Here is a 10,965-nt window from a genome sequence, read left to right as displayed (position 1 = left end):
AATTTTCTGCCTATCTTTGTGCATTGAAATCCGAGAGGTTTCACCGTTTTATGGACAAGCGGAGATCCATAAGTCGGGAGAACCTGAAAAATTTAGGGAAATTCCACAACTTCCGGGGCAAGCTACTCTCCAAAGGGTAACCCCAACCGACCTCCACAGCTACCACGCAGGCCCACCACATGGTTAGGGGTGATTGGGTGGGGCAAACGTCTAGAGCCTGTGGAGCCCCTCTCCAGATGGGTCCATGTCTCCCGGATCTCTTGTTTTTCAAAGTAAATCCTTGTAAGCCCCCATGTATTTTTTAGCTTCGCAAATATGTGCAGAACGGTTAAATCTATGGTCAAAATTTGACACGAAATACGAAGGAGACCAATAAATCAGGATGGAAGTAGTACAATCTATGGTCAAAGTTATACAGTATGAAATTAAATTCATAAGACATCTAATATATTGATTTCGTATTATGAATGTTTTTCCTATAAAATTGGTCAAACTTTACTAACTTTGACTGCACATAAATTTTATATGCAGAGTAAAAATGACCGGGGGAGTACATGCATGGTTGATAAATGAGTGAACCAGATTACTAACATTGGGGTAGGTAATGTCAATGCCATCACCACAATATAACATTTGTAGGATTCGTGAACAAATCTGTGGTTGGATGGTTAGGAGGACAGTGGTATCCCCAACTCATCATGGTTCAAACTCTAGACTTGACGCTGGTGCTAGCATTTTCCTGGATTTATTCCAGGGCTTCAAACGATGTGCAAAGCGCGGGGACATTCCTGTTGACTATGAAGGCGTATGTTGCGGCTTCGTCAATCTCAAGATGATGTGTCGACTCAGTCTTTCGAAGGTGATCATAGAGATAGGGTGTGTGCGCACGCGCTCATAGGGGTGAGTGTATGTGCATATGTATGACTGTTTGCGTCTGCGTTTGTACCGTGTTAAAAATATATTGTAGGACTCAAAGTAAACAAACCATGAGCAATGTAACAAATGAACAAAAACACTAACGCCCACACGTGTGGGCGTTAGCCAACTCAACCACACGCCTCCATCGCCGTCCAGCAGTTTCTGCACGAATCTTGGCATGTTTTGGCTGATTTTGTGTGCCACATAAGATAAGGCGCGTGTGTGGTGTGTGAGAGAGTTCGCCCACACGCCGGTTGCCTCCCCGCAGTCAACGGTTGCCACTCGGGGGCGTGCGGTGGAACTGCTTTGCGCCCGCACGCCATGCCCGACTGCGGTTGCCATCAACCACGTCGCGCACTTCGTCCCCCCTCCCCTCACGGTTTCATTTACTCCCCACTTCATTACTCGCACAACCCACCCCGCAGTTCAGTCGATTGGAAGAGAAGGCGAGAGGAGAAGGCGATGGCGGAGGCGGAAGAGTTGACGGCATTCGCGGCTGTCGGTGGGACTCGCCGGTCCGGAGCGCCTTCGCCGGAGCGCCTGCAGATTGAAGGTAATGCTCCTTCCCACGCTCAAAATCCTTGCCTGCATTTCTCCCCTCTCCTCCATGGTCAATGCTTCGCTCAAGATTCATTGAGATTCTGGCGGGTTCGCGATGCGCCGGCATTCCCGCCGGCGGCGGAATCTTGTGCTTGCCGTTTTCGGTGGCATTGAGCAGTTTCGTCGCCGTTGTGGTGGCGGTCATGCCGGTGTGGTTCGGCCTGTCCGCAGCCACAACCTGGTTGTGCCTTGGGATTGGGCCATCATTTTTCTGTCGGATAGTTGTGCATTGCCTCGAAATGCTATTTGCGATCAGTGCAGGGAGATTTTTGTTGATGAATTTCAGGTTATGATAGTTGCCATTGAACCCTACATCTAGGTAGTTGTTTTTCAAAGTGCAGTATGAAGGCAGACATGGTAGTTTCAGTAACTATCTGCACTGTATGGCAACTATTTTCCTGATCGACTGTGATAGTTGCCACAAATATGTTTTCCATGTGGCAACTAATTTTGTGCACATGCTATGGCTGTTGCCACGCTGTAGGCATGGTAAGGTGTAGTAAATAGGTAGTCATGGCAGTTTCAGCAACTATGTGCACTAGATGGCAACTAATTTCCACATCAACTATGTCAGTTGCCACAAATATGATTTCCATGTGGCAAGTATTTCTGTGAACACACTATGGCTGTTGCCATGTTGTAGGCATGATAATGTGGCAAATTCACTGTACTACAGACCCAATTTTGTGTTTTGCCACGCTGACTTTTGATATCTGAACATATTTGGCCGTACTAAATGGCAACTCATTTTTAATATGAGGTCAGTGTGTGAATTGCCATTACAGGTTGTTCAGTAGATGTTTTCAACTCTCTTTTGAATTGTTTTGCATTTTAGCATGGCAATTTCAACCTAGCACATTTTGCCTTTGAACACATGGCAACTCATTTTTGTATGAGGACAGGGTGTGAGTTGCCACATTATATGTTTGTGCAGTGGAAGATTTGTGCCTTTCTTTCATAATATCTTGTGCTAACATGGCAACTTCAACATTTTGTTTTAAGTGCATTACAATCTGTATATTTTTCAAATGAAGCCAATGTGTTTAGTTGCCTCATTTATGTTTTGACAATCATAGGGTGCGTGTGTGTTCATATGATATTTGCCTTCACTATTTGCCACTTTCAATTGAGCCCATGTGGCAAGTACATTCTGATAGGTGGCAACTGCTTATTTCATACTTTTCATTTCCACCCTGACATTTTGGTTTGTTCTTACCTCAGCAGAATGGCTCGCGGCGATCATCAAGACGATGATGATGATTTCATGGATGTACCGCAGCAGAATCGGGCAACTGGACAGACAAAAGACGATGATGAGGTAACTGTCCACCCCCTCCTCCCCCCCTCCATATGTTTTTGAATGTCACATTGAGCTTGCAATCATCTATTAGGAACTAAATTTTCATGACAGTGAAAACATGGCAACAAATGATCATTTGTCTGTTTTGCAGAAGAAGAAACGTAATCGCAATAGGGCTTCACGGGAATGCCTGACTTCATTGACCGAGAGATTTACCAACGATCAGAAGGGAGCTACTGCTGAGATGGGTATGCAGGCTCTGATGGATGTCCGGTGCAAGAATCTAGTGAACCCTGTATGCGACTGGCTTGGTAAGATTTACGACCCCGCCTCCAGGGAATTTGTGATTTCGGGGTGTGGAAGACTGCCGTTGGATGAGGAATCCATGTTCTGCATTTTGGGTGTGCCCTGTGGAGAAATCAAAGTCCCGTATAAGGTCAATAATAAGATTGAGGAAACGGTGTTTCCCCATTTGTTTCCTGGGTTGGCATCCATGCCGAACACGACTTTCCTGGCAGATTCGCTGCAGGCCATGACAACCCATGGCGAGGTTTTTAAGATGAAGCTACTCATGTACCTCATCTCAGCTGTTTTCGCGACGACCACTTCTCTTCGCCCAAACAACAAATGCTTCCCCATCCTGGTGAATGATCTATCTCTACTCCTTTATTTCCTTTAATCTTTTGGCTCCGATGTCATGTGTAAGCTAGTCACTACTAGTTTTTTTGATGTTTTTCATTTGATTTCTCATGTGGCAACTTGTTGTCCTGAAATTTGTGTCGTGTAGGTGAAACTGAAAGATGTGAAGAACATGAATTGGTGTAAGTTCATTGCCGACTTCCTGCATGATGCATTCTCAAACAAGATGTACCAGAAGGGTTGTCGACTGCATTTAATGGTATTTTTTACCAGTCCTTTGCGAACACTCTTAACACCTTGATTTATGCATGGCAACCATGATGGTGACATTGTGGCAACTAACATCATAACAATATGGCAACTGCCATCATACCATGATGGCAACTAACACATACAGATGGCAACTTCTTCTTTTCTTTTCATGCACTTCAACTTGATGATTGTAGGAACATACATTAGCTTGTTTTTGCAAAATACCATGATGGCAACTGATATTTTTTTCCTTTTTAAATTGGTGTACATCAGCTCATGTACGTCGACTGTCTTGATCTGTACACCATGGACTTCACTAGGACAGGAGGCCCGCCGCCTACATACAAGTTTGTTGTTTCTGCATGGACTTACGATGCTGTCAAGGTTGTGCTTGCTGCAGACAGGGTAACTAATACCAAATATGGGAAACTGCAGGTTAGTTCTGGTTTCTTTCTCTACACGACATTCTCACAATTTTTGCTGCATAACATGTGAAAAAAATCCTCATATGGCAACCGTCTGTGGCTAACAAGAGATGACTACCTTGTTAGCCATGGCTGTCTACGCATGGTATCCATGTCTCACTCCACATGGCAACTCTGTCATCCGTGCTGAAACTTCTATTCTCTTCCTCTCTTTTTATTTGCAATACATGAACTCTTAGTTAGTGTTCATCATTTTCTCTCTTACATCCTAGCTGTTTTTTGGTTATTTCCAGCTGATGGCCAAGCATGCTATAGACTACAGCGTGTTTGGGGGGCCTCAAAACTTTGGAAAGTGGATGGACGTGCACTCAGCTCCGTCTTGTCCTACTGAGGTAATCAAGGATATATATCTATGGTTGCTTTGGATTATTTTTGATCTTGTGCAAGTGACTCTAATATGGTTGGGTATTGATGCTTCTTGTTTCATGCATAGGTGAGGGCACCTGTTGAGCATCTAATTGGGCAGTTTGCATTCGGAATGACCAGCTTGCTTGGGAAGTTGGTTGAGGGTTGGACATCCCTTAATGGCTCTGACAGAGACGCGGTTGCGAGGCAGTTCACTACATTTGTTGCAGAACGGACACATCGGCCAACTGGTTGCCATGGCCGATATGACTACAATAGTTCCCAAGAGCTTGCTGACACACAAGATGAACTAGATGGAGATGCTGCTCTCAACAAGGATGATGACAATGACATGGAGAACATGCAACACGACACCGATGATGATGAACATGTTGAAGTTCGTGCAGGTGGTAAGAAGGGCAAGGCTGCATCAGATGTCCCCTCATCGGAGAAAGTCAAAGAACATACAGCTGCGAGAGGCGAGGGGGTGTCGCCCTCAAAGAGGAGGAGGGCTCCAGAGGATGTTGGGCAGGGCTCTCCTGGCAAGAGGTCTAGGACCGATCCCATAGCTGCTAGGAGGAGGTTCGACTTCTATTTTAGTGTTTTGTTTTGTCTATCTTTTTGAACAGACTGGCCCTTTTTTGCATTTGTTTTGCTAAGCGTGGCAATGAATTTCGTGTCTGACACTTAGCACCTTTTTTTGCCACTTTCTTATACGTGCAGTGAGGCGACAGCTGGTGGACGAGCAGTTACGAAGAAACCGGCACCAACGCCAACCCGTGTTTCTGCTCGATTGAACAAAGGTGCCCCCATTGCTGGTGACACCGCTTCCACTAGGTCATCTCATCGTACGACGACGTCCAACACCGGGGATCTCGTCGTGTTGCCAGACATGAGAAAGCCAGTCAAGAAGTAGGTTATCCCTGTTCTTTCATTGCCATAGTGCTATATTTTTGCTTTTCAATGCAGCTGTTCAGCTTGCCACATGGGCTATTGCCATCAGTCCCACATGGCAACTGTTGTTTTTCCAATGATCTCTTTCTTTTAGCTGCATGGCAACTCCTGCTTGTTTTTTCATGGCAACTGCTATCTAGGCCAAATGGCAACTCTTATTGCACCTACATGGCAACTACCATGTTTCCATTGGCTTGTGTGCTCATCCATACCTAGTTTTGAAATTGCATTCCTGGCAGATCAGACATTTTTTTCATTTTTCAAGATGGCTACCATGGCAACTCTTGCTTGTTCTGCATGGCAACTGCTAACTATGCCACATGGCAACTCTTATTCCACCTACATGGCAACTACCAGCTTTCCATTGGCTTGTGTGCTCACCCATACCTAGTTTTGAAATGGCAGCCCTCGCACATCACACATTTTTTTCATTTTTTAAGATGGCTACCATGGCAAATATTTTTTGTTCATTTTTTAATACTTTTCATGTGCTTTTCCTTTGCAGGGTGAAGAAGACTACTACACGCGCGACCAAGCATATCATTAGGGACCCACTCGAATGCCTTCATTCAAAGTTGTCGACATGTGGCAACTTAGATGTTCATGAGGCGCCAGTCGACAAAACTGCTACTGCACCGTCAACTGTTCCCACTAGCTTTGACGCAAGCGGCCGACCATCTCCGCCGGTTGCAGATGTGCAGGCTACAACAACAGGCACCCGTACATCGGGGAGTGACGAGTCGGTATCTACCAGGACTGCTGAAATATTGCCCACTCTGCTAGCAATGAAGGATGATGTTGTGAGCCATGCCACCCCATCAGCAAGTGTTGAAGTGGACGCCCCCGAGACCAACCTAAGCAAGGAAGATTCCCGCTCATCTGACACGGATTCCAAGCGCGTGCGTGGTGGCACTCTTGTGTCCACGACAGAAGTGGCTGAGGCAATAGTTCATAATGATATGCCATCCACAGGTGAGAGTCTTGGCACAACAGCTCCAGCTCCTGGTGGTGCAGAGGTTGCTAAGGCGACTGTTTCGCGAGCTGGTCTTCCACCTAGGCATCGTAGCCCCTGCAAGCAATCAATAGACATACCCAACGCACCGGCCGTAGCTAAGAGCAGCAGAGATGATTCTGGTTATGTTCATGCGTCCACACTGTTCCCACCACCTGCCAAAAGCAATGTTATGGAGAAACCGGAAGACCGGAGTACAACTGATCCAAGTGGCAAGCCAGGCACGAGTGATGGAGGTGAATGTCCGGAGCAGACTGCGTCTTTACCCGCAGTGGAGAACCCCAGCTTAAATCTGTGCACTTCCAAGCTCCCAGTCAATGTTGGTGTCCCCTACAGCCCAAACAAGAAGATTGTCAAGAAAGCTCCGACTGATACTGCTGACAACACGCCACGCCCTACGAATAAGCCCGATGATTCTGCAGCGGCCAATTCAGAAATGTTTGTTGATCTTTCACCCTTGGATTCTGCCCCGCAAATTGTCCGCGGTCCGGCCAGTAGGCATGAGAGGCACCCAATGGCCTTCACCCCACCGAGCTTTAGCCTTGGCATCAGTCAAGATCAACCAGTGGTGCAAGATCCTACGCCAGTTGCCTTTGCTTTCTCGGCAGGCATGGCCGTAATGATGGCGCAGCTAATGGTCGAGGGCAGGAAGGCTGTCAAGTTCACAAAGCCGACCGTGCAAGGTACATTTCTTCTATGCTTATCATTTTCTTGTATACATCTGTGTTGTCTGACTTTTGTCCCAAGCATTTTTTGGGGGTTCTCACTTGTGATGGAAACTGTTATGTGATGACATGGCAACTGGATTTGCTGCACTATGTCGCCTACATTTTTGTTGCCATGCTGCATTTTCCATTCGGCAACCACATGGTAACTGAAGTTGATACAACATGGAAACTGTAGTTGTTGTCACATTGCAACTACAGTGCACTACACATGGCAACTGGATTTGCTGCACCATGTCACCTGCAATTTTGTTTCCATGCTGCATTTTCCATTCGGCAACCACATGGCAACTGGAGTTGACACAACATGGCAACTGTAGTTGCTGTCACATGGCAACTACAGTGCACTACACATGGCAACTCCCTACTTTTTGTACCTACATTTCATATCATGCACCCTTTCTTTTCACACTACATTTGTTTTGTTTTCCAGGTATCCTAACCCACTTTTTGATCCTTGCAGGCACCCCTGAGGAGATTTCACCATCACTTGATGAAGCTTAATGCATGATTGAGGAGGCAGCATTGCAGAGGAGGTCCTCACGAGGTCAGGGGCAATCAAGTTCCAACGTGCCTACTGAGATGGTATCTGAGGATACCATTAGAAGTGCCACCCCTAGTTCTGTGAGGCAACAGAGGGTAGTTCACCCACCTCCCGTGGATAACTACGAGCCCGAAGTCAAGGCCACAAAGGAGTAGAACCAGCTGTACGATATTGTCAAGCGATTTGGAAACGCGAGGGCCAGCAGCAAGCACATGAAGGAGCTGAAAGCGTAATGACCACACCACATAACCTCTCATTTTGCTTTGCTCTTTTTACCATTCATATTTTTTCTATTTCTAGAATGATCCGTTTACATTTTATTTCTTTTTATTTTACTTAGTAGACATGATTCTTTCATGTTATATCATTTTCATACAGCTCGTGTTTGGACAGAACCAAGGTCAAACAATGCAAAGCGACGTACGTCGACCTGGGTGATCTTGCCGAGTCTGTGAGGCCACTCGGTAAAATGTCGACGAATGTAGTTGCATGTGGGATTGACTTCATCAACAGGCATATGGATATGTCTCACGACAAAACAATCATGCATTACAGTGTGACCTGCAAAATATGGGATGGTGACTTCCACCACAAAATCCAGAGGAAGCATTTTGCCGCGCATGGTGAATTCAAGCTCACAATGAAGAAATGTGTGAGTACTCCTTCCTTCTTTGCACATTTTTTCCTCCCATGGTATGTTTTTTGCCAGTAGCTACGCTTTCACATGTGGGTTACACCCTGTTTATGTGACAGTTGTTTCATGTGGTAACAGCTGCCATGTAAACTGACTTTTGATTTTGCATCCCCATACAAACTATGTGGCAACTTCAAACTAAAATATAGGACAACTTTGTTCATACATGGATGGCAACTTCTTTTAACTACCCACTATAACTAAACATTCTATGTGATTCTACTTTTTGGCCCCTTGCTGCTTTATGTCACTCATGTGCCTCTTACTGCAGCCGGTGATATCCTTACACATCATTTTCCCAATTACACCATTTTCAGTTCTTCATGTGAATGCTACTTCTTCTTTTCTTCATTTTACTTGCAGGTCTTGTTCCCCATGTTCCAGGAGCTTGCACCACACGACCCACACGACAAGTGTGGTCACCACTACGCGATCTGCCTTAACCTGAAGAACCAACGCTTTGAGGTGCTTGATTCAATGCGTTCGGCAACTGATGCAGACCTTACTACGCATGCTGAATACTTCATCAACAACCTCAAAGAGACATGGAACCATCACTACGAACACTCAAAGGTCCAGATCAGACATTTTCCAATTGAGTACGTGGTGACTACGAATCAAGGGAACAAGTAATTTCCCATCTCTTTCTTCATGTGTCCTCTACACCAATGTTAACCCTCTTGTCACCCCTGAATTGAAGTTTATTATTGTTATCTCTGTCCTTGCGAGTTCACCTGATTCGTTTCTTGTACAGTATGGATTGTGGCTTTCACACAATGGAATACCTTGCAAAGTGGGAAGGTAGACTGGTTCCTGTTGTCACACCTGCAATGGTCGTTGAGCTCCACAAATTTACATATGGAACTGGTTGACGAATGAAGATTTCAACACGCGGTCCGGAGCACGTGAGTTCATAGAGGAAGCTGTCAAGAAAGTCACCAAGAAGTATAAGTGATCACGTGGTGCTCCATACCGAACGCCTACCTTACATTCTGTTGCCGAGGAATGTAAGGTATTACCTTTGTTCTTTTCAAAACTATGTCAGTGTGCTATGTTATGACTGCAACCCTGCGTAGCCTAGTATGTAGTGGTGGTGTGTGATCGACATTTGAATATTTTCTGTAATATATGTGTGGATGTGAACCTATTTAGGCGTGACAGCAGATACATTTATGTTTATCATTATTATTATGCTTTCATCGTTGGTAGCACCAGTTTGGTGTTTCGAATGCGTCTACGATGTTTTAAAACATGGCAAGTGTAGTTCATCAGACATGGTTAGTGAAAGTTATCGTCGTTTTTCATTTGGCTGTTCGGTTCTTTTTTTTCATTGCTAAATGTACCGGCTAGCATGGTAGTTTGATCATGTAGCCGTAAGCTTTTTGCGGTTGCTGCACGTGACCCTTTTCAACTTGTTTCCCATAGTTTGCACACAATACACTATGTGTGACTAAAATGCGTTGACTGAACACGAAAATCTACACGATGCAGAGTCATTACAAATAACATGGCATATTTCAGTAGAACTAACATGGCAGATTCAGTATAAACAACACGACAGATTCAGTATAAATACAGGGCCGGTCCTGAGATTTTAGGGGCCCGGGGCGAAACTAGAACTCGGGGCCCTTAGAGTATGTCATCATGACCAATTTTTTAGTGGTTTTCCTCCACTTTCAATTTGATCCGAGGATTCAATCTTGTGCCCGACAAATTATTTACTATGAGGTGGCAGAACTCGAAGGGCTATCAATGATTCAGATCCAATGCATTCGAAGAAAAAGATTAACCATCTAACGACAAAATGAAGGACTGGCTTCTTTTAGCCGATGAGTGCTTGCATCTCTACGTTCCAGAAATCATTGCAAAGAACGAACACAGTCAAATCAATTTAATAGGAAAGCATTTGATAAATTGCAATTAGCACAACAGGTAGGGACTCTTTGATAGATCCTATGTAAATGTTATTAGGATTTATGTATTCCACTAAGCATCGCATCTAGGTCTCTCAATTGGACATGCCCTTAGAATTCGAGAATTAATGCAAAGCTATAAAAAAATTGGCAGGTAGCAAAGCTATCAAGATGCTAAATCAACTCGATAAAATCATACTTATCATCACACTAAACTCACAAATGAGAAAGCCTAATCATATCGTCTATCCCTACCAACGGCCAATCAATCGATTATCAATCGCTATGCATGGGAACAACGATCACGCAAAATAGCTAGGGCATACATACATTCTTCTCTAGAATCTGTTTCTCGGCTTGGTGATAGTCTCGCGGTCGAGGTGCCTATGGACGAGGAGGTGATGGCGATTATCGATCAGGCGAGAGGGTGCGGCGTGACCCGCGAGACGAACAGGCAAAAAAGCATCCACAGCAGTCGCCGCTGCCGACTCCGCGCCGTGCCTCATGCATGCGTGAAGCCGCAACCGGCAACCCCGTAACTGATGCATCTATCGTGAGGTTGACTCAATCCACGATCGCTAATA

Source organism: Triticum aestivum, chromosome 1B, assembly GCF_018294505.1.
Source record: "Triticum aestivum cultivar Chinese Spring chromosome 1B, IWGSC CS RefSeq v2.1, whole genome shotgun sequence".
Taxonomy (NCBI): Eukaryota; Viridiplantae; Streptophyta; class Magnoliopsida; order Poales; family Poaceae; genus Triticum; species Triticum aestivum.
Note: the sequence above shows the minus strand (reverse complement) of the source record.